This window comes from Lipophrys pholis (genome assembly GCF_963383615.2).
Source record: "Lipophrys pholis genome assembly, contig: SCAFFOLD_44, whole genome shotgun sequence".
Taxonomy (NCBI): domain Eukaryota; kingdom Metazoa; phylum Chordata; class Actinopteri; order Blenniiformes; family Blenniidae; genus Lipophrys; species Lipophrys pholis.
The window spans coordinates 25,402-50,501 of record NW_028291857.1 but is presented as its reverse complement, the minus strand read 5'-3'; positions in this window follow the sequence as shown (position 1 = coordinate 50,501).

The window sequence follows — 25,100 nt, the reverse complement described above, 5'->3', positions numbered from 1 at the left end:
TGTTTTTATTGTATCCAGGGCCATCTGTATAGAGAGAGCGGTGAGACGTGGGCCAAATCTTTTTTTTGCTGTGGTTTGTGCTGCCTGCCAGGCTAGTGGTCTAAACGGTTGGAGCTCTTCAATTACTGTACTTAACTCATCCATGCTGTCATTATAATGTTGATTTAGTATTTTTAGGTTTTGCTCCATCCATTGAAAAGTGTTGTCTTTGATGAGGTTTTTGACTTTCTCATTCGGGCAGGCCGGTTTAATGAATTCTGACAATTGTTCTGTTTTCCTACGCATTCCTGGTGGAATGGTTTTGTTTTCGATGGCTGCCTCAATAATGTTGGAATGGTGCATCATTTGAATGTATTTAAAATATAACCGGGTGCACCTGCGATGTATAAAACCTGCGTCTGTTTCCTCTGGCTGCTCAGGGCCCCGTGGTCCGGGTGGAGATTCCCTGTGGCCTCCCAGCTGGGTGGGCTGAGCTGTGCGGCAGTTGGTGCAATAAAACGCCATGGGGGTGATATCTCTCAAGGAAAAAAGAAAGGAAGGGTTTTTTTGTTGTTAGAAGTTTTCTTAAAAACAAAGAGGTGATAAGAAGTTAAAAAAAGGTCTTTAATGTAATGATTAAAATATTCTGCTCCAGTAAAAGCTACTTCCTCTCTTGTTTAAACAAGGAAAACTAGGAATAATAAAGCTTAAAAGTGGATTTAAATTATCAAAACAAATTTAAAAACCAGGGAGAGGAGAGAGGAAAACAGGAGATAAATTTTTAGAAACGGAAGTAATTAAAATAGACTCTTCTGCTCCCGGGATCTAAAAAGCAGGATTGGATAAAAGTTGTTAAAACCCTTTAGAAAGAAGGATGATTGTGTCCCAGAGGGGTTCAATCAAGGTGCCATTTTGCAGCCAACCTACAGTTTTACCATGCTTGCAGAGTAGGCCCAAAGCCTGCAGAGTAGGCCCAAAGCCTGCAGAGTAGGCCCAAAGCCTGCAGTCAGTTATCCTGAGGATCGTCAGGTTGTTGCAAGGCTGCGGCTGAGTGGTCCTTTTGTTTGTAGCCGGTTTCCTGGTTGGAGGTTGGAGCTGTGGTCTTTAAAAAGTCGTTGTATCCATCCTAAAAAGGTCCCATTCTGAGCTCAGAATAAAAAAGTCTAAAATTGCAAATCCTTTAATCCATAAAATTACTCCATAAAAACGAAAGAGGAGAGAAAAAAGGTTAAAAAGGCCCGACGTTTCGCCTATCCGGCTTCTTCAGGGGCAAGGTGAGTCTGCATGTGTTGCTGGCTGTTTTTGAAGGTCTTCTGGGGGTGGTTTGAGGAAGTGGGAGGGGCCTGGACAGGAAGTTTGTCCTCTTACTCCCTTCTGTAGTCCAGGTGCCTGTATGCCTTGGTAGGTTTGAAGTTGGCTCCCTCTAGTGGTCACCTCGTAGATTGCCCCTCTGGAAAGAATCAGAGCCTCAAAACAAACTGACTGAATAAAGGAAGGAAAGAGAGTTTAAGAAGAGAAATATAAAAGGTAATTAAATATCTGTAGGTTAAAAACACTTATTTATAGTGCTGGCTCTGGCAAGGTTAGGTTTGGGACAAAGGAGAGGAAGGCACGGGCAACAGTACACCATATTTAAAAAGTGTTTCCTTGTGATATTAAAATTACTTCAGTCCTTTTAAAAGAGGGTAGTTTCACCTCGGGTGTTCGTAAAAATCGTCATATGTTTAAAAGGAGGTGGGTTCATCTATATTACCCCAAGTGGATGACTTTAAAAGGGGAAATAAAAGACTGACGTTTTTACAATAAAAGGTAAGAAAGAAATAAATAAATAATTAAATTAAGATAAAAGAGATATCACCCAAATTAAAATTGAACTCCGGATCCTAAAACAGTCGACGTTTTCCTGGTTTTGTTTAAAATTGATAAGTTACTGGGGAAGGGGTGAAACAAGGAGGAAGGGGGGGAAAAGGGGGGGGGGGGGGGGGGGGTTTGGAGAGGAGGGGATGTGGTTAGGTTTAGGATGGGAAAGGGGGTTGGGTTTTAGGCAGGGGGAGGGGGTTAGGGTTAGGTGAGGGGAAGGAGGGGTTAAGGTTAGGAAAGAAAAAAGGGGGGGGTTATGGTTAGGTTTAGGGTAGGAATAGGGGCTGGGCTTTAGGTCGGGGGGGGGGGTTGGTTAGGGTTAGGTAAGGGGAAGGAGGGGTTAGGGTTAGGAAAGGAAGGAGGGAGGATGGTTAGGTTTAGGGTGGGGAAGTGGGTGAGGGGGTAAGGAATTGGGGGGAAGAAGGAGGGAAGAAGGGGAGTAAAATATTTTTAGTTTATAAAAAAGCTAAAATTATAAAATACGGAACGTCGCTGAGTATTGAGTTTTTTTATTAAAATTGTCTGAGTTGCGGTGAGGTTAAAAGCCCCCTACATTGAGCTGGTGGGGTTAGCCGTGTACTTAGGTGGCGATATTTAGTGCCCCTGGGTTGCAGCGTGCTGGGGAAGGAGTCCGTGTGTTGTGTGGTTCTCATCCCTCGCAGGTCTGGAAGGTCAGTGCCAACTGGGGTTGTTGGTGGCCCCCTGCCTGCTCGTCTTTTCCAGGTGTCCCTCTGGGTTAGTTTGGGAGCCTGGGAGGTCTCGGTAGGCCGGGGGGGAGGATCCTCTGTGTCCAACACCAACCGGACTGCCTCAGGGAGTGGTACTTCTGAGCCCGGGACAGTCCGGGATGGTGGGGTGGGGGGATGTTGTTGGGCTCCCCGTCGGCGCTGTTGTTCCCCTCCTGCCTTGCTTCGGGGGTGGTCCGGGATTGCCTCTTGGATGGCCGCCCTCGGACTGGGTTGTGGTTGTTGTGGTTCCTCGGTGCGGCTCCCCGTTGTTTGAGGTGGCCGCCGGTTCTCTTCCTGCCGAGGACTGGGGGCCGGCGGAGTGGAGGGAGCTTTTGCTGGGATGGGGGAGTCCGGCCAGAAGTTGGATACTGTTTTTATCATATCCAGGGCCATCTGTATGGAGAGAGCGGTGAGACGTGGGCCAAATCTTTTTTTTGCTGTGGTTTGTGCTGCCTGCCAGGCTAGTGGTCTAAACGGTTGGAGCTCTTCAATTACTGTACTTAACTCATCCATGCTGTCATTATAATGTTGATTTAGTATTTTTAGGTTTTGCTCCATCCATTGAAAAGTGTTGTCTTTGATGAGGTTTTTGACTTTCTCATTCGGGCAGGCCGGTTTAATGAATTCTGACAATTGTTCTGTTTTCCTACGCATTCCTGGTGGAATGGTTTTGTTTTCGATGGCTGCCTCAATAATGTTGGAATGGTGCATCATTTGAATGTATTTAAAATATAACCGGGTGCACCTGCGATGTATAAAACCTGCGTCTGTTTCCTCTGGCTGCTCAGGGCCCCGTGGTCCGGGTGGAGATTCCCTGTGGCCTCCCAGCTGGGTGGGCTGAGCTGTGCGGCAGTTGGTGCAATAAAACGCCATGGGGGTGATATCTCTCAAGGAAAAAAGAAAGGAAGGGTTTTTTTGTTGTTAGAAGTTTTCTTAAAAACAAAGAGGTGATAAGAAGTTAAAAAAAGGTCTTTAATGTAATGATTAAAATATTCTGCTCCAGTAAAAGCTACTTCCTCTCTTGTTTAAACAAGGAAAACTAGGAATAATAAAGCTTAAAAGTGGATTTAAATTATCAAAACAAATTTAAAAACCAGGGAGAGGAGAGAGGAAAACAGGAGATAAATTTTTAGAAACGGAAGTAATTAAAATAGACTCTTCTGCTCCCGGGATCTAAAAAGCAGGATTGGATAAAAGTTGTTAAAACCCTTTAGAAAGAAGGATGATTGTGTCCCAGAGGGGTTCAATCAAGGTGCCATTTTGCAGCCAACCTACAGTTTTACCATGCTTGCAGAGTAGGCCCAAAGCCTGCAGAGTAGGCCCAAAGCCTGCAGAGTAGGCCCAAAGCCTGCAGTCAGTTATCCTGAGGATCGTCAGGTTTTTGCAAGGCTGCGGCTGAGTGGTCCTTTTGTTTGTAGCCGGTTTCCTGGTTGGAGGTTGGAGCTGTGGTCTTTAAAAAGTCGTTGTATCCATCCTAAAAAGGTCCCATTCTGAGCTCAGAATAAAAAAGTCTAAAATTGCAAATCCTTTAATCCATAAAATTACTCCATAAAAACGAAAGAGGAGAGAAAAAAGGTTAAAAAGGCCCGACGTTTCGCCTATCCGGCTTCTTCAGGGGCAAGGTGAGTCTGCATGTGTTGCTGGCTGTTTTTGAAGGTCTTCTGGGGGTGGTTTGAGGAAGTGGGAGGGGCCTGGACAGGAAGTTTGTCCTCTTACTCCCTTCTGTAGTCCAGGTGCCTGTATGCCTTGGTAGGTTTGAAGTTGGCTCCCTCTAGTGGTCACCTCGTAGATTGCCCCTCTGGAAAGAATCAGAGCCTCAAAACAAACTGACTGAATAAAGGAAGGAAAGAGAGTTTAAGAAGAGAAATATAAAAGGTAATTAAATATCTGTAGGTTAAAAACACTTATTTATAGTGCTGGCTCTGGCAAGGTTAGGTTTGGGACAAAGGAGAGGAAGGCACGGGCAACAGTACACCATATTTAAAAAGTGTTTCCTTGTGATATTAAAATTACTTCAGTCCTTTTAAAAGAGGGTAGTTTCACCTCGGGTGTTCGTAAAAATCGTCATATGTTTAAAAGGAGGTGGGTTCATCTATATTACCCCAAGTGGATGACTTTAAAAGGGGAAATAAAAGACTGACGTTTTTACAATAAAAGGTAAGAAAGAAATAAATAAATAATTAAATTAAGATAAAAGAGATATCACCCAAATTAAAATTGAACTCCGGATCCTAAAACAGTCGACGTTTTCCTGGTTTTGTTTAAAATTGATAAGTTACTGGGGAAGGGGTGAAACAAGGAGGAAGGGGGGGAAAAGGGGGGGGGGGGGGGGGGGTTTGGAGAGGAGGGGATGTGGTTAGGTTTAGGATGGGAAAGGGGGTTGGGTTTTAGGCAGGGGGAGGGGGTTAGGGTTAGGTGAGGGGAAGGAGGGGTTAAGGTTAGGAAAGAAAAAAGGGGGGGGTTATGGTTAGGTTTAGGGTAGGAATAGGGGCTGGGCTTTAGGTCGGGGGGGGGGGTTGGTTAGGGTTAGGTAAGGGGAAGGAGGGGTTAGGGTTAGGAAAGGAAGGAGGGAGGATGGTTAGGTTTAGGGTGGGGAAGTGGGTGAGGGGGTAAGGAATTGGGGGGAAGAAGGAGGGAAGAAGGGGAGTAAAATATTTTTAGTTTATAAAAAAGCTAAAATTATAAAATACGGAACGTCGCTGAGTATTGAGTTTTTTTATTAAAATTGTCTGAGTTGCGGTGAGGTTAAAAGCCCCCTACATTGAGCTGGTGGGGTTAGCCGTGTACTTAGGTGGCGATATTTAGTGCCCCTGGGTTGCAGCGTGCTGGGGAAGGAGTCCGTGTGTTGTGTGGTTCTCATCCCTCGCAGGTCTGGAAGGTCAGTGCCAACTGGGGTTGTTGGTGGCCCCCTGCCTGCTCGTCTTTTCCAGGTGTCCCTCTGGGTTAGTTTGGGAGCCTGGGAGGTCTCGGTAGGCCGGGGGGGAGGATCCTCTGTGTCCAACACCAACCGGACTGCCTCAGGGAGTGGTACTTCTGAGCCCGGGACAGTCCGGGATGGTGGGGTGGGGGGATGTTGTTGGGCTCCCCGTCGGCGCTGTTGTTCCCCTCCTGCCTTGCTTCGGGGGTGGTCCGGGATTGCCTCTTGGATGGCCGCCCTCGGACTGGGTTGTGGTTGTTGTGGTTCCTCGGTGCGGCTCCCCGTTGTTTGAGGTGGCCGCCGGTTCTCTTCCTGCCGAGGACTGGGGGCCGGCGGAGTGGAGGGAGCTTTTGCTGGGATGGGGGAGTCCGGCCAGAAGTTGGATACTGTTTTTATCATATCCAGGGCCATCTGTATGGAGAGAGCGGTGAGACGTGGGCCAAATCTTTTTTTTGCTGTGGTTTGTGCTGCCTGCCAGGCTAGTGGTCTAAACGGTTGGAGCTCTTCAATTACTGTACTTAACTCATCCATGCTGTCATTATAATGTTGATTTAGTATTTTTAGGTTTTGCTCCATCCATTGAAAAGTGTTGTCTTTGATGAGGTTTTTGACTTTCTCATTCGGGCAGGCCGGTTTAATGAATTCTGACAATTGTTCTGTTTTCCTACGCATTCCTGGTGGAATGGTTTTGTTTTCGATGGCTGCCTCAATAATGTTGGAATGGTGCATCATTTGAATGTATTTAAAATATAACCGGGTGCACCTGCGATGTATAAAACCTGCGTCTGTTTCCTCTGGCTGCTCAGGGCCCCGTGGTCCGGGTGGAGATTCCCTGTGGCCTCCCAGCTGGGTGGGCTGAGCTGTGCGGCAGTTGGTGCAATAAAACGCCATGGGGGTGATATCTCTCAAGGAAAAAAGAAAGGAAGGGTTTTTTTGTTGTTAGAAGTTTTCTTAAAAACAAAGAGGTGATAAGAAGTTAAAAAAAGGTCTTTAATGTAATGATTAAAATATTCTGCTCCAGTAAAAGCTACTTCCTCTCTTGTTTAAACAAGGAAAACTAGGAATAATAAAGCTTAAAAGTGGATTTAAATTATCAAAACAAATTTAAAAACCAGGGAGAGGAGAGAGGAAAACAGGAGATAAATTTTTAGAAACGGAAGTAATTAAAATAGACTCTTCTGCTCCCGGGATCTAAAAAGCAGGATTGGATAAAAGTTGTTAAAACCCTTTAGAAAGAAGGATGATTGTGTCCCAGAGGGGTTCAATCAAGGTGCCATTTTGCAGCCAACCTACAGTTTTACCATGCTTGCAGAGTAGGCCCAAAGCCTGCAGAGTAGGCCCAAAGCCTGCAGAGTAGGCCCAAAGCCTGCAGTCAGTTATCCTGAGGATCGTCAGGTTGTTGCAAGGCTGCGGCTGAGTGGTCCTTTTGTTTGTAGCCGGTTTCCTGGTTGGAGGTTGGAGCTGTGGTCTTTAAAAAGTCGTTGTATCCATCCTAAAAAGGTCCCATTCTGAGCTCAGAATAAAAAAGTCTAAAATTGCAAATCCTTTAATCCATAAAATTACTCCATAAAAACGAAAGAGGAGAGAAAAAAGGTTAAAAAGGCCCGACGTTTCGCCTATCCGGCTTCTTCAGGGGCAAGGTGAGTCTGCATGTGTTGCTGGCTGTTTTTGAAGGTCTTCTGGGGGTGGTTTGAGGAAGTGGGAGGGGCCTGGACAGGAAGTTTGTCCTCTTACTCCCTTCTGTAGTCCAGGTGCCTGTATGCCTTGGTAGGTTTGAAGTTGGCTCCCTCTAGTGGTCACCTCGTAGATTGCCCCTCTGGAAAGAATCAGAGCCTCAAAACAAACTGACTGAATAAAGGAAGGAAAGAGAGTTTAAGAAGAGAAATATAAAAGGTAATTAAATATCTGTAGGTTAAAAACACTTATTTATAGTGCTGGCTCTGGCAAGGTTAGGTTTGGGACAAAGGAGAGGAAGGCACGGGCAACAGTACACCATATTTAAAAAGTGTTTCCTTGTGATATTAAAATTACTTCAGTCCTTTTAAAAGAGGGTAGTTTCACCTCGGGTGTTCGTAAAAATCGTCATATGTTTAAAAGGAGGTGGGTTCATCTATATTACCCCAAGTGGATGACTTTAAAAGGGGAAATAAAAGACTGACGTTTTTACAATAAAAGGTAAGAAAGAAATAAATAAATAATTAAATTAAGATAAAAGAGATATCACCCAAATTAAAATTGAACTCCGGATCCTAAAACAGTCGACGTTTTCCTGGTTTTGTTTAAAATTGATAAGTTACTGGGGAAGGGGTGAAACAAGGAGGAAGGGGGGGAAAAGGGGGGGGGGGGGGGGGGGGGGGGGTTTGGAGAGGAGGGGATGTGGTTAGGTTTAGGATGGGAAAGGGGGTTGGGTTTTAGGCAGGGGGAGGGGGTTAGGGTTAGGTGAGGGGAAGGAGGGGTTAAGGTTAGGAAAGAAAAAAGGGGGGGGTTATGGTTAGGTTTAGGGTAGGAATAGGGGCTGGGCTTTAGGTCGGGGGGGGGGGTTGGTTAGGGTTAGGTAAGGGGAAGGAGGGGTTAGGGTTAGGAAAGGAAGGAGGGAGGATGGTTAGGTTTAGGGTGGGGAAGTGGGTGAGGGGGTAAGGAATTGGGGGGAAGAAGGAGGGAAGAAGGGGAGTAAAATATTTTTAGTTTATAAAAAAGCTAAAATTATAAAATACGGAACGTCGCTGAGTATTGAGTTTTTTTATTAAAATTGTCTGAGTTGCGGTGAGGTTAAAAGCCCCCTACATTGAGCTGGTGGGGTTAGCCGTGTACTTAGGTGGCGATATTTAGTGCCCCTGGGTTGCAGCGTGCTGGGGAAGGAGTCCGTGTGTTGTGTGGTTCTCATCCCTCGCAGGTCTGGAAGGTCAGTGCCAACTGGGGTTGTTGGTGGCCCCCTGCCTGCTCGTCTTTTCCAGGTGTCCCTCTGGGTTAGTTTGGGAGCCTGGGAGGTCTCGGTAGGCCGGGGGGGAGGATCCTCTGTGTCCAACACCAACCGGACTGCCTCAGGGAGTGGTACTTCTGAGCCCGGGACAGTCCGGGATGGTGGGGTGGGGGGATGTTGTTGGGCTCCCCGTCGGCGCTGTTGTTCCCCTCCTGCCTTGCTTCGGGGGTGGTCCGGGATTGCCTCTTGGATGGCCGCCCTCGGACTGGGTTGTGGTTGTTGTGGTTCCTCGGTGCGGCTCCCCGTTGTTTGAGGTGGCCGCCGGTTCTCTTCCTGCCGAGGACTGGGGGCCGGCGGAGTGGAGGGAGCTTTTGCTGGGATGGGGGAGTCCGGCCAGAAGTTGGATACTGTTTTTATCATATCCAGGGCCATCTGTATGGAGAGAGCGGTGAGACGTGGGCCAAATCTTTTTTTTGCTGTGGTTTGTGCTGCCTGCCAGGCTAGTGGTCTAAACGGTTGGAGCTCTTCAATTACTGTACTTAACTCATCCATGCTGTCATTATAATGTTGATTTAGTATTTTTAGGTTTTGCTCCATCCATTGAAAAGTGTTGTCTTTGATGAGGTTTTTGACTTTCTCATTCGGGCAGGCCGGTTTAATGAATTCTGACAATTGTTCTGTTTTCCTACGCATTCCTGGTGGAATGGTTTTGTTTTCGATGGCTGCCTCAATAATGTTGGAATGGTGCATCATTTGAATGTATTTAAAATATAACCGGGTGCACCTGCGATGTATAAAACCTGCGTCTGTTTCCTCTGGCTGCTCAGGGCCCCGTGGTCCGGGTGGAGATTCCCTGTGGCCTCCCAGCTGGGTGGGCTGAGCTGTGCGGCAGTTGGTGCAATAAAACGCCATGGGGGTGATATCTCTCAAGGAAAAAAGAAAGGAAGGGTTTTTTTGTTGTTAGAAGTTTTCTTAAAAACAAAGAGGTGATAAGAAGTTAAAAAAAGGTCTTTAATGTAATGATTAAAATATTCTGCTCCAGTAAAAGCTACTTCCTCTCTTGTTTAAACAAGGAAAACTAGGAATAATAAAGCTTAAAAGTGGATTTAAATTATCAAAACAAATTTAAAAACCAGGGAGAGGAGAGAGGAAAACAGGAGATAAATTTTTAGAAACGGAAGTAATTAAAATAGACTCTTCTGCTCCCGGGATCTAAAAAGCAGGATTGGATAAAAGTTGTTAAAACCCTTTAGAAAGAAGGATGATTGTGTCCCAGAGGGGTTCAATCAAGGTGCCATTTTGCAGCCAACCTACAGTTTTACCATGCTTGCAGAGTAGGCCCAAAGCCTGCAGAGTAGGCCCAAAGCCTGCAGTCAGTTATCCTGAGGATCGTCAGGTTGTTGCAAGGCTGCGGCTGAGTGGTCCTTTTGTTTGTAGCCGGTTTCCTGGTTGGAGGTTGGAGCTGTGGTCTTTAAAAAGTCGTTGTATCCATCCTAAAAAGGTCCCATTCTGAGCTCAGAATAAAAAAAGTCTAAAATTGCAAATCCTTTAATCCATAAAATTACTCCATAAAAACGAAAGAGGAGAGAAAAAAGGTTAAAAAGGCCCGACGTTTCGCCTATCCGGCTTCTTCAGGGGCAAGGTGAGTCTGCATGTGTTGCTGGCTGTTTTTGAAGGTCTTCTGGGGGTGGTTTGAGGAAGTGGGAGGGGCCTGGACAGGAAGTTTGTCCTCTTACTCCCTTCTGTAGTCCAGGTGCCTGTATGCCTTGGTAGGTTTGAAGTTGGCTCCCTCTAGTGGTCACCTCATAGATTGCCCCTCTGGAAAGAATCAGAGCCTCAAAACAAACTGACTGAATAAAGGAAGGAAAGAGAGTTTAAGAAGAGAAATATAAAAGGTAATTAAATATCTGTAGGTTAAAAACACTTATTTATAGTGCTGGCTCTGGCAAGGTTAGGTTTGGGACAAAGGAAAGGAAGGCACGGGCAACAGTACACCATATTTAAAAAGTGTTTCCTTGTGATATTAAAATTACTTCAGTCCTTTTAAAAGAGGGTAGTTTCACCTCGGGTGTTCGTAAAAAGCGTCATATGTTTAAAAGGAGGTGGGTTCATCTATATTACCCCAAGTGGATGACTTTAAAAGGGGAAATAAAAGACTGACGTTTTTACAATAAAAGGTAAGAAAGAAATAAATAAATAATTAAATTAAGATAAAAGAGATATCACCCAAATTAAAATTGAACTCCGGATCCTAAAACAGTCGACGTTTGCCTGGTTTTGTTTAAAATTGATAAGTTACTGGGGAAGGGGTGAAACAAGGAGGAAGGGGGGGGGGGGAAAGGGGGGGGGGGTGGTTTGGAGAGAAGGGGATGTGGTTAGGTTTAGGATGGGAAAGGGGGTTGGGTTTTAGGCAGGGGGAGGGGGTTAGGGTTAGGTGAGGGGAAGGAGGGGTTAAGGTTAGGAAAGAAAAAAAGGGGGGGGGGTATGGTTAGGTTTAGGGTAGGAATAGGGGCTGGGCTTTAGGTCGGGGGGGGGGAATTGGTTAGGGTTAGGTAAGGGGAAGGAGGGGTTAGGGTTAGGAAAGGAAGGAGGGAGGATGGTTAGGTTTAGGGTGGGGAAGTGGGTGAGGGGGTAAGGAATTGGGGGGAAGAAGGAGAGAAGAAGGGGAGTAAAATATTTTTAATTTATAAAAAAGCTAAAATTATAAAATACGGAACGTCGCTGAGTATTGAGTTTTTTTATTAAAATTGTCTGAGTTGCGGTGAGGTTAAAAGCCCCCTACATTGAGCTGGTGGGGTTAGCCGTGTACTTAGGTGGCGATATTTAGTGCCCCTGGGTTGCAGCGTGCTGGGGAAGGAGTCCGTGTGTTGTGTGGTTCTCATCCCTCGCAGGTCTGGAAGGTCAGTGCCGACTGGGGTTGTTGGTGGCCCCCTGCCTGCTCGTCTTTTCCAGGTGTCCCTCTGGGTTAGTTTGGGAGCCTGGGAGGTCTCGGTAGGCCGGGGGGGAGGATCCTCTGCGTCCAACACCACCCGGACTGCCTCAGGGAGTGGTACTTCTGAGCCCGGGACAGTCCGGGATGGTGGGGTGGGGGGATGTTGTTGGGCTCCCCGTCGGCGCTGTTGTTCCCCTCCTGCCTTGCTTCGGGGGTGGTCCGGGATGGCCTCTTGGATGGCCGCCCTCGGACTGGGATGTGGTTGTTGTGGTTCCTCGGTGCGGCTCCCCGTTGTTTGAGGTGGCCGCCGGTTCTCTTCCTGCCGAGGACTGGGGGCCGGCGGAGTGGAGGGAGCTTTTGCTGGGATGGGGGAGTCCGGCCAGAAGTTTGATACCGTTTTAATCATGTCCAGGGTCATCTGTACGGAAAGAGGGGTGAGACGTGGGCCATATCTTTTTTTTGCTATGGTTTGTGCTGCCTGCCAGGCTGATGGTCTAAATGGTTGGAGCTCCTCTATTACTGTACTTAAATCATCCATGCTGTCATTATAATGTTGATTTAGTATTTTTAGGTTTTGCTCCATCCATTGAAAAGTGTTGTCTTTGATGAGGTTTTTGACTTTCTCATTCGGGCAGGCCGGTTTAATGAATTCTGACAATTGTTCTGTTTTCCTACGCATTCCTGGTGGAATGGTTTTGTTTTCGATGGCTGCCTCAATAATGTTGGAATGGTGCATCATTTGAATGTATTTAAAATATAACCGGGTGCACCTGCGATGTATAAAACCTGCGTCTGTTTCCTCTGGCTGCTCAGGGCCCCGTGGTCCGGGTGGAGGTTCCCTGTGGCCTCCCAGCTGGGTGGGCTGAGCTGTGCGGCAGTTGGTGCAATAAAACGCCATGGGGGTGATATCTCTCAAGGAAAAAAGAAAGGAAGGGTTTTTTTGTTGTTAGAAGTTTTCTTAAAAACAAAGAGGTGATAAGAAATTAAAAAAAGGTCTTTAATGTAATGATTAAAATATTCTGCTCCAGTAAAAGCTACTTCCTCTCTTGTTTAAACAAGGAAAACTAGGAATAATAAAGCTTAAAAGTGGATTTAAATTATCAAAACAAATTTAAAAACCAGGGAGAGGAGAGAGGAAAACAGGAGATAAACTTTTAGAAACGGAAGTAATTAAAATAGACTCTTCTGCTCCCGGGATCTAAAAAGCAGGATTGGATAAAAGTTGTTAAAACCCTTTAGAAAGAAGGATGATTGTGTCCCAGAGGGGTTCAATCAAGGTGCCATTTTGCAGCCAACCTACAGTTTTACCATGCTTGCAGAGTAGGCCCAAAGCCTGCAGAGTAGGCCCAAAGCCTGCAGAGTAGGCCCAAAGCCTGCAGAGTAGGCCCAAAGCCTGCAGTCAGTTATCCTGAGGATCGTCAGGTTGTTGCAAGGCTGCGGCTGAGTGGTCCTTTTGTTTGTAGCCGGTTTCCTGGTTGGAGGTTGGAGCTGTGGTCTTTAAAAAGTCGTTGTATCCATCCTAAAAAGGTCCCATTCTGAGCTCAGAATAAAAAAAGTCTAAAATTGCAAATCCTTTAATCCATAAAATTACTCCATAAAAACGAAAGAGGAGAGAAAAAAGGTTAAAAAGGCCCGACGTTTCGCCTATCCGGCTTCTTCAGGGGCAAGGTGAGTCTGCATGTGTTGCTGGCTGTTTTTGAAGGTCTTCTGGGGGTGGTTTGAGGAAGTGGGAGGGGCCTGGACAGGAAGTTTGTCCTCTTACTCCCTTCTGTAGTCCAGGTGCCTGTATGCCTTGGTAGGTTTGAAGTTGGCTCCCTCTAGTGGTCACCTCATAGATTGCCCCTCTGGAAAGAATCAGAGCCTCAAAACAAACTGACTGAATAAAGGAAGGAAAGAGAGTTTAAGAAGAGAAATATAAAAGGTAATTAAATATCTGTAGGTTAAAAACACTTATTTATAGTGCTGGCTCTGGCAAGGTTAGGTTTGGGACAAAGGAAAGGAAGGCACGGGCAACAGTACACCATATTTAAAAAGTGTTTCCTTGTGATATTAAAATTACTTCAGTCCTTTTAAAAGAGGGTAGTTTCACCTCGGGTGTTCGTAAAAAGCGTCATATGTTTAAAAGGAGGTGGGTTCATCTATATTACCCCAAGTGGATGACTTTAAAAGGGGAAATAAAAGACTGACGTTTTTACAATAAAAGGTAAGAAAGAAATAAATAAATAATTAAATTAAGATAAAAGAGATATCACCCAAATTAAAATTGAACTCCGGATCCTAAAACAGTCGACGTTTGCCTGGTTTTGTTTAAAATTGATAAGTTACTGGGGAAGGGGTGAAACAAGGAGGAAGGGGGGGGGGGAAAGGGGGGGGGGTGGTTTGGAGAGAAGGGGATGTGGTTAGGTTTAGGATGGGAAAGGGGGTTGGGTTTTAGGCAGGGGGAGGGGGTTAGGGTTAGGTGAGGGGAAGGAGGGGTTAAGGTTAGGAAAGAAAAAAAGGGGGGGGGTATGGTTAGGTTTAGGGTAGGAATAGGGGCTGGGCTTTAGGTCGGGGGGGGGGGAATTGGTTAGGGTTAGGTAAGGGGAAGGAGGGGTTAGGGTTAGGAAAGGAAGGAGGGAGGATGGTTAGGTTTAGGGTGGGGAAGTGGGTGAGGGGGTAAGGAATTGGGGGGAAGAAGGAGAGAAGAAGGGGAGTAAAATATTTTTAATTTATAAAAAAGCTAAAATTATAAAATACGGAACGTCGCTGAGTATTGAGTTTTTTTATTAAAATTGTCTGAGTTGCGGTGAGGTTAAAAGCCCCCTACATTGAGCTGGTGGGGTTAGCCGTGTACTTAGGTGGCGATATTTAGTGCCCCTGGGTTGCAGCGTGCTGGGGAAGGAGTCCGTGTGTTGTGTGGTTCTCATCCCTCGCAGGTCTGGAAGGTCAGTGCCGACTGGGGTTGTTGGTGGCCCCCTGCCTGCTCGTCTTTTCCAGGTGTCCCTCTGGGTTAGTTTGGGAGCCTGGGAGGTCTCGGTAGGCCGGGGGGGAGGATCCTCTGCGTCCAACACCACCCGGACTGCCTCAGGGAGTGGTACTTCTGAGCCCGGGACAGTCCGGGATGGTGGGGTGGGGGGATGTTGTTGGGCTCCCCGTCGGCGCTGTTGTTCCCCTCCTGCCTTGCTTCGGGGGTGGTCCGGGATGGCCTCTTGGATGGCCGCCCTCGGACTGGGATGTGGTTGTTGTGGTTCCTCGGTGCGGCTCCCCGTTGTTTGAGGTGGCCGCCGGTTCTCTTCCTGCCGAGGACTGGGGGCCGGCGGAGTGGAGGGAGCTTTTGCTGGGATGGGGGAGTCCGGCCAGAAGTTTGATACCGTTTTAATCATGTCCAGGGTCATCTGTACGGAAAGAGGGGTGAGACGTGGGCCATATCTTTTTTTTGCTATGGTTTGTGCTGCCTGCCAGGCTGATGGTCTAAATGGTTGGAGCTCCTCTATTACTGTACTTAAATCATCCATGCTGTCATTATAATGTTGATTTAGTATTTTTAGGTTTTGCTCCATCCATTGAAAAGTGTTGTCTTTGATGAGGTTTTTGACTTTCTCATTCGGGCAGGCCGGTTTAATGAATTCTGACAATTGTTCTGTTTTCCTACGCATTCCTGGTGGAATGGTTTTGTTTTCGATGGCTGCCTCAATAATGTTGGAATGGTGCATCATTTGAATGTATTTAAAATATAACCGGGTGCACCTGCGATGTATAAAACCTGCGTCTGTTTCCTCTGGCTGCTCAGGGCCCCGTGGTCCGGGTGGAGGTTCCCTGTGGCCTCCCAGCTGGGTGGGCTGAGCTGTGCGGCAGTTGGTGCAATAAAACGCCATGGGGGTGATATCTCTCAAGGAAAAAAGAAAGGAAGGGTTTTTTTGTTGTTAGAAGTTTTCTTAAAAACAAAGAGGTGATAAGAAATTAAAAAAAGGTCTTTAATGTAATGATTAAAATATTCTGCTCCAGTAAAAGCTACTTCCTCTCTTGTTTAAACAAGGAAAACTAGGAATAATAAAGCTTAAAAGTGGATTTAAATTATCAAAACAAATTTAAAAACCAGGGAGAGGAGAGAGGAAAACAGGAGATAAACTTTTAGAAACGGAAGTAATTAAAATAGACTCTTCTGCTCCCGGGATCTAAAAAGCAGGATTGGATAAAAGTTGTTAAAACCCTTTAGAAAGAAGGATGATTGTGTCCCAGAGGGGTTCAATCAAGGTGCCATTTTGCAGCCAACCTACAGTTTTACCATGCTTGCAGAGTAGGCCCAAAGCCTGCAGAGTAGGCCCAAAGCCTGCAGTCAGTTATCCTGAGGATCGTCAGGTTGTTGCAAGGCTGCGGCTGAGTGGTCCTTTTGTTTGTAGCCGGTTTCCTGGTTGGAGGTTGGAGCTGTGGTCTTTAAAAAGTCGTTGTATCCATCCTAAAAAGGTCCCATTCTGAGCTCAGAATAAAAAAAGTCTAAAATTGCAAATCCTTTAATCCATAAAATACTCCATAAAAACGAAAGAGGAGAGAAAAAAGGTTAAAAAGGCCCGACGTTTCGCCTATCCGGCTTCTTCAGGGGCAAGGTGAGTCTGCATGTGTTGCTGGCTGTTTTTGAAGGTCTTCTGGGGGTGGTTTGAGGAAGTGGGAGGGGCCTGGACAGGAAGTTTGTCCTCTTACTCCCTTCTGTAGTCCAGGTGCCTGTATGCCTTGGTAGGTTTGAAGTTGGCTCCCTCTAGTGGTCACCTCATAGATTGCCCCTCTGGAAAGAATCAGAGCCTCAAAACAAACTGACTGAATAAAGGAAGGAAAGAGAGTTTAAGAAGAGAAATATAAAAGGTAATTAAATATCTGTAGGTTAAAAACACTTATTTATAGTGCTGGCTCTGGCAAGGTTAGGTTTGGGACAAAGGAAAGGAAGGCACGGGCAACAGTACACCATATTTAAAAAGTGTTTCCTTGTGATATTAAAATTACTTCAGTCCTTTTAAAAGAGGGTAGTTTCACCTCGGGTGTTCGTAAAAAGCGTCATATGTTTAAAAGGAGGTGGGTTCATCTATATTACCCCAAGTGGATGACTTTAAAAGGGGAAATAAAAGACTGACGTTTTTACAATAAAAGGTAAGAAAGAAATAAATAAATAATTAAATTAAGATAAAAGAGATATCACCCAAATTAAAATTGAACTCCGGATCCTAAAACAGTCGACGTTTGCCTGGTTTTGTTTAAAATTGATAAGTTACTGGGGAAGGGGTGAAACAAGGAGGAAGGGGGGGGGGGAAAGGGGGGGGGGGTGGTTTGGAGAGAAGGGGATGTGGTTAGGTTTAGGATGGGAAAGGGGGTTGGGTTTTAGGCAGGGGGAGGGGGTTAGGGTTAGGTGAGGGGAAGGAGGGGTTAAGGTTAGGAAAGAAAAAAAGGGGGGGGGTATGGTTAGGTTTAGGGTAGGAATAGGGGCTGGGCTTTAGGTCGGGGGGGGGGGAATTGGTTAGGGTTAGGTAAGGGGAAGGAGGGGTTAGGGTTAGGAAAGGAAGGAGGGAGGATGGTTAGGTTTAGGGTGGGGAAGTGGGTGAGGGGGTAAGGAATTGGGGGGAAGAAGGAGAGAAGAAGGGGAGTAAAATATTTTTAATTTATAAAAAAGCTAAAATTATAAAATACGGAACGTCGCTGAGTATTGAGTTTTTTTATTAAAATTGTCTGAGTTGCGGTGAGGTTAAAAGCCCCCTACATTGAGCTGGTGGGGTTAGCCGTGTACTTAGGTGGCGATATTTAGTGCCCCTGGGTTGCAGCGTGCTGGGGAAGGAGTCCGTGTGTTGTGTGGTTCTCATCCCTCGCAGGTCTGGAAGGTCAGTGCCGACTGGGGTTGTTGGTGGCCCCCTGCCTGCTCGTCTTTTCCAGGTGTCCCTCTGGGTTAGTTTGGGAGCCTGGGAGGTCTCGGTAGGCCGGGGGGGAGGATCCTCTGCGTCCAACACCACCCGGACTGCCTCAGGGAGTGGTACTTCTGAGCCCGGGACAGTCCGGGATGGTGGGGTGGGGGGATGTTGTTGGGCTCCCCGTCGGCGCTGTTGTTCCCCTCCTGCCTTGCTTCGGGGGTGGTCCGGGATGGCCTCTTGGATGGCCGCCCTCGGACTGGGATGTGGTTGTTGTGGTTCCTCGGTGCGGCTCCCCGTTGTTTGAGGTGGCCGCCGGTTCTCTTCCTGCCGAGGACTGGGGGCCGGCGGAGTGGAGGGAGCTTTTGCTGGGATGGGGGAGTCCGGCCAGAAGTTTGATACCGTTTTAATCATGTCCAGGGTCATCTGTACGGAAAGAGGGGTGAGACGTGGGCCATATCTTTTTTTTGCTATGGTTTGTGCTGCCTGCCAGGCTGATGGTCTAAATGGTTGGAGCTCCTCTATTACTGTACTTAAATCATCCATGCTGTCATTATAATGTTGATTTAGTATTTTTAGGTTTTGCTCCATCCATTGAAAAGTGTTGTCTTTGATGAGGTTTTTGACTTTCTCATTCGGGCAGGCCGGTTTAATGAATTCTGACAATTGTTCTGTTTTCCTACGCATTCCTGGTGGAATGGTTTTGTTTTCGATGGCTGCCTCAATAATGTTGGAATGGTGCATCATTTGAATGTATTTAAAATATAACCGGGTGCACCTGCGATGTATAAAACCTGCGTCTGTTTCCTCTGGCTGCTCAGGGCCCCGTGGTCCGGGTGGAGGTTCCCTGTGGCCTCCCAGCTGGGTGGGCTGAGCTGTGCGGCAGTTGGTGCAATAAAACGCCATGGGGGTGATATCTCTCAAGGAAAAAAGAAAGGAAGGGTTTTTTTGTTGTTAGAAGTTTTCTTAAAAACAAAGAGGTGATAAGAAATTAAAAAAAGGTCTTTAATGTAATGATTAAAATATTCTGCTCCAGTAAAAGCTACTTCCTCTCTTGTTTAAACAAGGAAAACTAGGAATAATAAAGCTTAAAAGTGGATTTAAATTATCAAAACAAATTTAAAAACCAGGGAGAGGAGAGAGGAAAACAGGAGATAAACTTTTAGAAACGGAAGTAATTAAAATAGACTCTTCTGCTCCCGGGATCTAAAAAGCAGGATTGGATAAAAGTTGTTAAAACCCTTTAGAAAGAAGGATGATTGTGTCCCAGAGGGGTTCAATCAAGGTGCCATTTTGCAGCCAACCTACAGTTTTACCATGCTTGCAGAGTAGGCCCAAAGCCTGCAGAGTAGGCCCAAAGCCTGCAGTCAGTTATCCTGAGGATCGTCAGGTTGTTGCAAGGCTGCGGCTGAGTGGTCCTTTTGTTTGTAGCCGGTTTCCTGGTTGGAGGTTGGAGCTGTGGTCTTTAAAAAGTCGTTGTATCCATCCTAAAAAGGTCCCATTCTGAGCTCAGAATAAAAAAAGTCTAAAATTGCAAATCCTTTAATCCATAAAATTACTCCATAAAAACGAAAGAGGAGAGAAAAAAGGTTAAAAAGGCCCGACGTTTCGCCTATCCGGCTTCTTCAGGGGCAAGGTGAGTCTGCATGTGTTGCTGGCTGTTTTTGAAGGTCTTCTGGGGGTGGTTTGAGGAAGTGGGAGGGGCCTGGACAGGAAGTTTGTCCTCTTACTCCCTTCTGTAGTCCAGGTGCCTGTATGCCTTGGTAGGTTTGAAGTTGGCTCCCTCTAGTGGTCACCTCGTAGATTGCCCCTCTGGAAAGAATCAGAGCCTCAAAACAAACTGACTGAATAAAGGAAGGAAAGAGAGTTTAAGAAGAGAAATATAAAAGGTAATTAAATATCTGTAGGTTAAAAACACTTATTTATAGTGCTGGCTCTGGCAAGGTTAGGTTTGGGACAAAGGAAAGGAAGGCACGGGCAACAGTACACCATATTTAAAAAGTGTTTCCTTGTGATATTAAAATTACTTCAGTCCTTTTAAAAGAGGGTAGTTTCACCTCGGGTGTTCGTAAAAAGCGTCATATGTTTAAAAGGAGGTGGGTTCATCTATATTACCCCAAGTGGATGACTTTAAAAGGGGAAATAAAAGACTGACGTTTTTACAATAAAAGGTAAGAAAGAAATAAATAAATAATTAAATTAAGATAAAAGAGATATCACCCAAATTAAAATTGAACTCCGGATCCTAAAACAGTCGACGTTTGCCTGGTTTTGTTTAAAATTGATAAGTTACTGGGGAAGGGGTGAAACAAGGAGGAAGGGGGGGGGGGAAAGGGGGGGGGGGGTGGTTTGGAGAGAAGGGGATGTGGTTAGGTTTAGGATGGGAAAGGGGGTTGGGTTTTAGGCAGGGGGAGGGGGTTAGGGTTAGGTGAGGGGAAGGAGGGGTTAAGGTTAGGAAAGAAAAAAAGGGGGGGGGGTATGGTTAGGTTTAGGGTAGGAATAGGGGCTGGGCTTTAGGTCGGGGGGGGGGGAATTGGTTAGGGTTAGGTAAGGGGAAGGAGGGGTTAGGGTTAGGAAAGGAAGGAGGGAGGATGGTTAGGTTTAGGGTGGGGAAGTGGGTGAGGGGGTAAGGAATTGGGGGGAAGAAGGAGAGAAGAAGGGGAGTAAAATATTTTTAATTTATAAAAAAGCTAAAATTATAAAATACGGAACGTCGCTGAGTATTGAGTTTTTTTATTAAAATTGTCTGAGTTGCGGTGAGGTTAAAAGCCCCCTACATTGAGCTGGTGGGGTTAGCCGTGTACTTAGGTGGCGATATTTAGTGCCCCTGGGTTGCAGCGTGCTGGGGAAGGAGTCCGTGTGTTGTGTGGTTCTCATCCCTCGCAGGTCTGGAAGGTCAGTGCCGACTGGGGTTGTTGGTGGCCCCCTGCCTGCTCGTCTTTTCCAGGTGTCCCTCTGGGTTAGTTTGGGAGCCTGGGAGGTCTCGGTAGGCCGGGGGGGAGGATCCTCTGCGTCCAACACCACCCGGACTGCCTCAGGGAGTGGTACTTCTGAGCCCGGGACAGTCCGGGATGGTGGGGTGGGGGGATGTTGTTGGGCTCCCCGTCGGCGCTGTTGTTCCCCTCCTGCCTTGCTTCGGGGGTGGTCCGGGATGGCCTCTTGGATGGCCGCCCTCGGACTGGGATGTGGTTGTTGTGGTTCCTCGGTGCGGCTCCCCGTTGTTTGAGGTGGCCGCCGGTTCTCTTCCTGCCGAGGACTGGGGGCCGGCGGAGTGGAGGGAGCTTTTGCTGGGATGGGGGAGTCCGGCCAGAAGTTTGATACCGTTTTAATCATGTCCAGGGTCATCTGTACGGAAAGAGGGGTGAGACGTGGGCCATATCTTTTTTTTGCTATGGTTTGTGCTGCCTGCCAGGCTGATGGTCTAAATGGTTGGAGCTCCTCTATTACTGTACTTAAATCATCCATGCTGTCATTATAATGTTGATTTAGTATTTTTAGGTTTTGCTCCATCCATTGAAAAGTGTTGTCTTTGATGAGGTTTTTGACTTTCTCATTCGGGCAGGCCGGTTTAATGAATTCTGACAATTGTTCTGTTTTCCTACGCATTCCTGGTGGAATGGTTTTGTTTTCGATGGCTGCCTCAATAATGTTGGAATGGTGCATCATTTGAATGTATTTAAAATATAACCGGGTGCACCTGCGATGTATAAAACCTGCGTCTGTTTCCTCTGGCTGCTCAGGGCCCCGTGGTCCGGGTGGAGGTTCCCTGTGGCCTCCCAGCTGGGTGGGCTGAGCTGTGCGGCAGTTGGTGCAATAAAACGCCATGGGGGTGATATCTCTCAAGGAAAAAAGAAAGGAAGGGTTTTTTTGTTGTTAGAAGTTTTCTTAAAAACAAAGAGGTGATAAGAAATTAAAAAAAGGTCTTTAATGTAATGATTAAAATATTCTGCTCCAGTAAAAGCTACTTCCTCTCTTGTTTAAACAAGGAAAACTAGGAATAATAAAGCTTAAAAGTGGATTTAAATTATCAAAACAAATTTAAAAACCAGGGAGAGGAGAGAGGAAAACAGGAGATAAACTTTTAGAAACGGAAGTAATTAAAATAGACTCTTCTGCTCCCGGGATCTAAAAAGCAGGATTGGATAAAAGTTGTTAAAACCCTTTAGAAAGAAGGATGATTGTGTCCCAGAGGGGTTCAATCAAGGTGCCATTTTGCAGCCAACCTACAGTTTTACCATGCTTGCAGAGTAGGCCCAAAGCCTGCAGAGTAGGCCCAAAGCCTGCAGTCAGTTATCCTGAGGATCGTCAGGTTGTTGCAAGGCTGCGGCTGAGTGGTCCTTTTGTTTGTAGCCGGTTTCCTGGTTGGAGGTTGGAGCTGTGGTCTTTAAAAAGTCGTTGTATCCATCCTAAAAAGGTCCCATTCTGAGCTCAGAATAAAAAAAGTCTAAAATTGCAAATCCTTTAATCCATAAAATTACTCCATAAAAACGAAAGAGGAGAGAAAAAAGGTTAAAAAGGCCCGACGTTTCGCCTATCCGGCTTCTTCAGGGGCAAGGTGAGTCTGCATGTGTTGCTGGCTGTTTTTGAAGGTCTTCTGGGGGTGGTTTGAGGAAGTGGGAGGGGCCTGGACAGGAAGTTTGTCCTCTTACTCCCTTCTGTAGTCCAGGTGCCTGTATGCCTTGGTAGGTTTGAAGTTGGCTCCCTCTAGTGGTCACCTCATAGATTGCCCCTCTGGAAAGAATCAGAGCCTCAAAACAAACTGACTGAATAAAGGAAGGAAAGAGAGTTTAAGAAGAGAAATATAAAAGGTAATTAAATATCTGTAGGTTAAAAACACTTATTTATAGTGCTGGCTCTGGCAAGGTTAGGTTTGGGACAAAGGAAAGGAAGGCACGGGCAACAGTACACCATATTTAAAAAGTGTTTCCTTGTGATATTAAAATTACTTCAGTCCTTTTAAAAGAGGGTAGTTTCACCTCGGGTGTTCGTAAAAAGCGTCATATGTTTAAAAGGAGGTGGGTTCATCTATATTACCCCAAGTGGATGACTTTAAAAGGGGAAATAAAAGACTGACGTTTTTACAATAAAAGGTAAGAAAGAAATAAATAAATAATTAAATTAAGATAAAAGAGATATCACCCAAATTAAAATTGAACTCCGGATCCTAAAACAGTCGACGTTTGCCTGGTTTTGTTTAAAATTGATAAGTTACTGGGGAAGGGGTGAAACAAGGAGGAAGGGGGGGGGGGAAAGGGGGGGGGGGGTGGTTTGGAGAGAAGGGGATGTGGTTAGGTTTAGGATGGGAAAGGGGGTTGGGTTTTAGGCAGGGGGAGGGGGTTAGGGTTAGGTGAGGGGAAGGAGGGGTTAAGGTTAGGAAAGAAAAAAAGGGGGGGGGTATGGTTAGGTTTAGGGTAGGAATAGGGGCTGGGCTTTAGGTCGGGGGGGGGGGAATTGGTTAGGGTTAGGTAAGGGGAAGGAGGGGTTAGGGTTAGGAAAGGAAGGAGGGAGGATGGTTAGGTTTAGGGTGGGGAAGTGGGTGAGGGGGTAAGGAATTGGGGGGAAGAAGGAGAGAAGAAGGGGAGTAAAATATTTTTAATTTATAAAAAAGCTAAAATTATAAAATACGGAACGTCGCTGAGTATTGAGTTTTTTTATTAAAATTGTCTGAGTTGCGGTGAGGTTAAAAGCCCCCTACATTGAGCTGGTGGGGTTAGCCGTGTACTTAGGTGGCGATATTTAGTGCCCCTGGGTTGCAGCGTGCTGGGGAAGGAGTCCGTGTGTTGTGTGGTTCTCATCCCTCGCAGGTCTGGAAGGTCAGTGCCGACTGGGGTTGTTGGTGGCCCCCTGCCTGCTCGTCTTTTCCAGGTGTCCCTCTGGGTTAGTTTGGGAGCCTGGGAGGTCTCGGTAGGCCGGGGGGGAGGATCCTCTGCGTCCAACACCACCCGGACTGCCTCAGGGAGTGGTACTTCTGAGCCCGGGACAGTCCGGGATGGTGGGGTGGGGGGATGTTGTTGGGCTCCCCGTCGGCGCTGTTGTTCCCCTCCTGCCTTGCTTCGGGGGTGGTCCGGGATGGCCTCTTGGATGGCCGCCCTCGGACTGGGATGTGGTTGTTGTGGTTCCTCGGTGCGGCTCCCCGTTGTTTGAGGTGGCCGCCGGTTCTCTTCCTGCCGAGGACTGGGGGCCGGCGGAGTGGAGGGAGCTTTTGCTGGGATGGGGGAGTCCGGCCAGAAGTTTGATACCGTTTTAATCATGTCCAGGGTCATCTGTACGGAAAGAGGGGTGAGACGTGGGCCATATCTTTTTTTTGCTATGGTTTGTGCTGCCTGCCAGGCTGATGGTCTAAATGGTTGGAGCTCCTCTATTACTGTACTTAAATCATCCATGCTGTCATTATAATGTTGATTTAGTATTTTTAGGTTTTGCTCCATCCATTGAAAAGTGTTGTCTTTGATGAGGTTTTTGACTTTCTCATTCGGGCAGGCCGGTTTAATGAATTCTGACAATTGTTCTGTTTTCCTACGCATTCCTGGTGGAATGGTTTTGTTTTCGATGGCTGCCTCAATAATGTTGGAATGGTGCATCATTTGAATGTATTTAAAATATAACCGGGTGCACCTGCGATGTATAAAACCTGCGTCTGTTTCCTCTGGCTGCTCAGGGCCCCGTGGTCCGGGTGGAGGTTCCCTGTGGCCTCCCAGCTGGGTGGGCTGAGCTGTGCGGCAGTTGGTGCAATAAAACGCCATGGGGGTGATATCTCTCAAGGAAAAAAGAAAGGAAGGGTTTTTTTGTTGTTAGAAGTTTTCTTAAAAACAAAGAGGTGATAAGAAATTAAAAAAAGGTCTTTAATGTAATGATTAAAATATTCTGCTCCAGTAAAAGCTACTTCCTCTCTTGTTTAAACAAGGAAAACTAGGAATAATAAAGCTTAAAAGTGGATTTAAATTATCAAAACAAATTTAAAAACCAGGGAGAGGAGAGAGGAAAACAGGAGATAAACTTTTAGAAACGGAAGTAATTAAAATAGACTCTTCTGCTCCCGGGATCTAAAAAGCAGGATTGGATAAAAGTTGTTAAAACCCTTTAGAAAGAAGGATGATTGTGTCCCAGAGGGGTTCAATCAAGGTGCCATTTTGCAGCCAACCTACAGTTTTACCATGCTTGCAGAGTAGGCCCAAAGCCTGCAGAGTAGGCCCAAAGCCTGCAGTCAGTTATCCTGAGGATCGTCAGGTTGTTGCAAGGCTGCGGCTGAGTGGTCCTTTTGTTTGTAGCCGGTTTCCTGGTTGGAGGTTGGAGCTGTGGTCTTTAAAAAGTCGTTGTATCCATCCTAAAAAGGTCCCATTCTGAGCTCAGAATAAAAAAAGTCTAAAATTGCAAATCCTTTAATCCATAAAATTACTCCATAAAAACGAAAGAGGAGAGAAAAAAGGTTAAAAAGGCCCGACGTTTCGCCTATCCGGCTTCTTCAGGGGCAAGGTGAGTCTGCATGTGTTGCTGGCTGTTTTTGAAGGTCTTCTGGGGGTGGTTTGAGGAAGTGGGAGGGGCCTGGACAGGAAGTTTGTCCTCTTACTCCCTTCTGTAGTCCAGGTGCCTGTATGCCTTGGTAGGTTTGAAGTTGGCTCCCTCTAGTGGTCACCTCATAGATTGCCCCTCTGGAAAGAATCAGAGCCTCAAAACAAACTGACTGAATAAAGGAAGGAAAGAGAGTTTAAGAAGAGAAATATAAAAGGTAATTAAATATCTGTAGGTTAAAAACACTTATTTATAGTGCTGGCTCTGGCAAGGTTAGGTTTGGGACAAAGGAAAGGAAGGCACGGGCAACAGTACACCATATTTAAAAAGTGTTTCCTTGTGATATTAAAATTACTTCAGTCCTTTTAAAAGAGGGTAGTTTCACCTCGGG